At 38.3% G+C, this 4,884-nt stretch overlaps 1 protein-coding gene across 1 annotated transcript in view; it reads right to left on the minus strand.

The window, feature by feature from the left end:
• LOC106876126 (G protein-coupled receptor kinase 5) overlaps positions 1–4,884 on the minus strand; it is a 383,600-nt gene that overhangs the window by 341,046 nt on the left and 37,670 nt on the right. The window lies entirely within an intron of this gene.

Consider the following 4,884-nt stretch of genomic DNA (forward strand, 5'->3'; position numbering starts at 1 on the left):
TGTTGTTGTTGTTGGTGGTGGTGGAGGTGGTGGTGATGGAAGCGATGGTGATGGTGTCACATCGTTGGGTGTGGATAATACATCACGAAGTAAGATAAACAAAAAGCACATTGATTTTATTATAAAGATATCACTGAAGGTATAAAATGATGGAAAATTGATATATATATCCATATATATATATATATATATATATATATATATACATTGTTATATTTACAGAAGAAAGTGGTGGTAATGGTGGTGGTGATGGTGAGAAAATCTATTATTATATTTAATTTCACCAGGATCGATAGAACGGGACTTAAGTAAAGAGAATGATGTATGTAACCCTCACTTCACAAAACCTAAATGCTTTTAAAATTATTAAAAAAAACAAAAAACCAAACAACTAGAGTCCAAGGAAACAAAATAGTCATCATCATCATCATCACCATCATCATCAACAACAGTTGATATAATTTTATGTGCCATCTGGATGGAAGGTAAGTTCTGATATTCGTAGTTGGGTCCTCCTTTAAAGAAATAAGAAGTGCAACAAGATACATCACCATCATCATCATTTAACACCCACTTTTCCATTCTTGCAAGGGCCACTGGAATTTGTTGAGGCAAGATTTTCTATGGTAAGATGCCCTTCCTTTCAGCAATGCTCACTTGTTTCCAAGCAAGGTAAATTTTCCCAAAGCTCCGCAAATTTTATCATGGAAAACCGGGAACAACCTTGCAGGCACAACAAAAAAGCTCATTTATAACCATCTTGAGGGGCCTACACAAGGGTACATACACATACACACACATATATAAAATTATAGATTGAATGATAGTGTTCATACAGAGAAACTTAAAGCACTGAATGTAAGTCTCCATACCTGTACCATTTAATAAATATAGCTTTCCATTCCCAACAATACTGAGGTCTAACTCTATCATCACACACTGTTATATATATATATATATATATATATATATATATATATATATATATATATATATATATATATATAAAGCACCATCCGAACATGGCCAATGCCAGTGTCCCTTGACTGGCTCCCATGCCAGTGGCACGTAAAAAGCACCATCCGAACGTAGTGGATACCAGGCCTTCCTGATTAGCTCCTGTGCCGGTGGCACATACAAAGAACCCACTATACTCTTGGAGTGGTTGGCGTTAGGAAGGGCATCCAGCTGAAGAAACATTGCCAGATCAGATTGGAGCCTGATGCAGCCACTGACTTTCCAGACCTCAGACAAATGGTCCAACCCATGCCAGCATGGAAAACGGACACTAAATGATGATGATGATGAAAGTGAGTTTGCAGGGATATATTATCCAGGTGGATACCATGTTTGCTCTCAGTTTGGTTCCAGATGCTGGCTTACACAACGGTCTGTATTCAATGCTTGTGCCTACAATAAGTTGTTAGACGTTAGTAAATTTTCTAGTTGGATAATTCCATGTGTCCTACTCAGGACTGCAAAGGTTCTGTTGAATGTAAAATAAACATTAACAGTAAGGAAAATGGAGATTTGCACATCGATAATTTATTTTACAGTTATATATAGCATATTACATTGATCAATATGCTGTGTATAACTGTAAAATCAATGCACAAATCTTCATTCTCCTTATTATTAATGTGTATACACACACACATGACAATAGGCTTCTTTCAGTTTGTCTACCAAATCCACTCACAAGGCTTTGGTTGACTGGGAATTACAGTAGAAGACACTAGCTGAAGGTACTGCATAGTGGGACTGAACCCAAGGCCAGATAGTTGGGAAGAAAGCTTCTTAACCACACAGCCATGCCTGCAACTACAGTGCTAATAAAATTAATAAATAAGATTGTGTGTCATAAGGGGAGTGAGAGAGAGAGAAAGAGATATGTTCAAATATTTCTGGCTAGGGTCTTATCCTTTGCAACAAGTGTGGCAAAGGAAACAGTCAATAATATTCACAAATAAAGTTTTAGGTTTATGAACCAGGAGTGGCTCAATATTTCAAGCAGAGTTTTTATAATCCATAAACTGTCCATAAAATCCATAAATAAAGTTGTCTCTCACAAGGACAGAAGTCATGTCTAATATTTCAGACAGGGATATATTTTATCTGCACACTACTACTTTCATTCAAAAATGCTTTTACTGCCCTGTATCTTTATATTTTAGTGGAGGCGCGTGGCTTAGTGGTTAGGGTGTTAGCATCATGATCATAAGATTGTGGTTTCAATTCCTGGTCCGGGCAACGTGTTGTGTTCTTGAGCAAAACACTTCATTTCACGTTGCTCCAGTCCACTCAGCTGGCAAAAATGAGTAACGCTGCAATGGACTGGCGTCCAGTCCAGCTGGGGAACACATACGTCAGTGAAACCGGGTAACCGGGCCCATGAGCTTGGCTAGGCTTTAAAAGGGCGCATTTATTATTATCTTTATATTTACCAAATACATACATTGTGTGAAGCTCGTTTCGGAATATAGCTTCGTCACTGTATAGGCCAGATTATCTGATGTCAGACACTGCTGAGCACAATGCGCTTGTTTGCATTGTTACAGCTTTTGACTAATGCCACCCCACTGGCTAGGAAGGCAAGCAGGCAGGTCAACATTCCGCTTCAGGATTACCCATTTACAACTGGAGCAATGTGAAATGAAGTGCTTTACTCAAGAACACAATGCACTACCAGTCTAGGAATTGAAACTGCAATCTTGCAATCGTTAGTGCAATGCTCTAACCACTAGGCCATGGAATATAACCACCTAATAACCTTTTACCCTTTCAAATCAAAATTCCATTCAAACACACAAGAGTATAAAAGACATATGACCTGAAAGACCTCAACCATTCCAGTGGGATATACAGCATATGAGGCATTCATTCCACCCCACCCCACCTCTACCTTCCCCTCCCAATAGTGAGAGCTTTTTCTTTTTCCTTTTTTTCTCTGTTCTTTTCTGTCTTGCAGGTTTCATGGCAAACTCACAAGTGCTGGTGGCATGAAAAAAAGCACTCTGTATACACTTAAGTGGTTGGCAACTAGTAAAAGCATCTAGTCATAGAAACCATGCCAAAGATGATACTGGAGCTTCACACAGCCCTTGCAGCTCACTGGTTCCCTGTTACATCGTCTGACCCATGCCAGCATAGAAAGCAGATGTTGAATGATAATGATATATATATATATACATATATATATTGGAAGGTTTGGAGGTGATGTACAGGAATTATATTATAGAAAAAAAATTAAGGTACTCAGAAATCTGGATGGTTGTACATTTACAGATTTTTATTAATATGTCACATGCTTTATAAATCATATAAAGCGTCTTTCACCTAGTCTTGTAGGATTTTCAAATATATATATATCTATGTATATATATACGGGCCACATGGAGGCATGGGATGGGGTGGTGAAGCACAATCTTCAAATGTTGGGCCTTACGGAAACAATGACAAGTGACAGAGACCTTTGGCGATATGCTGTGCTTGAGAAGACTCATCAAGCCAAGTGAAACCATAGTCGTGGCTGTTGTCGGTGTCATGTAAATGGCACATAAAAAGCACGCATTACACTCTTGGGGTGGTTGGTGTTAGGAAGGGCATCCAGCCCTAGAAACCAGGCCAAATCAAGCTGGAATCTGATACAACCCTTTAGCTCACCAGTTCCAGTCAAATCATTTAACCCATGCCAGCATGGAAAGTGGACGCTAAATTATGGTGACGATGATATATATATATATATATATATATATATATATTATACACACACATTAAATGCTGAGAAAGCAAATGAGGCTATCAAATGAAAGAAACATCTGTGGCGAAACAGTAAATATATATGTGGGGGGTATGAGACAAACTTAAGGTTGTTATTACATAGAATAAACAAAATGGTAAACGGGAGAATCATTAGAATATAGAGAGCCAGAGGAAATAGTGCAAGACATCTTTTTTCCTTCTGACACTTCGAGTTCAAATCCTGCTGAGGTCAACTTTGCCTTTTATCCTTTCAGGGATATTACCTTGATTGGTAAAAACAGGTGAGAGTTGGCATCAGAAGCAATATCTGGCTGTAGGAAATCTGATTTAACAAATTCCATCTGACCCATGCAAGCATGGCAGAGAAGACATTAAATTGATGATGATTTATTTATTTTTTTTTTTACTGATTTCAGTCAGGGGACTGTAACCATTTTGACGTAGCACTACCCTTATTTAGGATACGGTTGACTACACCAACCACACCTTTAGCATTTATTTTATTGGTCTCAGAAGAATAAAAATAAAACAAGGAAAGAAAGAGTGCACCCAGGCAGTCCACTATAAACTCAGCACATAAAAACAGAGACAACCAAACACCAAAAGATAATTTGCCTAATGTTCCACTGATATAACATTCCAAAATCATTTTTTTTTTTGAAAGCAGCAATCCTATATTACTTTGCTTTTACTGTAGGTACTATAAATGCGGGCATATTCAAATATGTAATACTTGAATACAACCATGTGTGTGTGTGTGGGTGTATATTTATTTATTTATGTGTTTCAGCACACACATAAACACACACACACACACATCTCACATACACAAAACCACACACACACACATACACATATACACACATGCACACACACCTCTCACATACACAACACTCACTCACTCACATACATAACACACACGCACACACGAAAACATTCACAATATACACACACACACAAAATATACACACGCGCGCGCACACACACGCACACACACAGAAACACACATACAGACACACATAAACACACACACACCCGTACCTAACACTCACAATCCCACACACACACGCACATCCACACACACACACTTCTCACCAACACTACACACTCACACAGACGCGC

The sequence above is a fragment of the Octopus bimaculoides genome, chromosome 8, assembly GCF_001194135.2.
Source record: "Octopus bimaculoides isolate UCB-OBI-ISO-001 chromosome 8, ASM119413v2, whole genome shotgun sequence".
Taxonomy (NCBI): domain Eukaryota; kingdom Metazoa; phylum Mollusca; class Cephalopoda; order Octopoda; family Octopodidae; genus Octopus; species Octopus bimaculoides.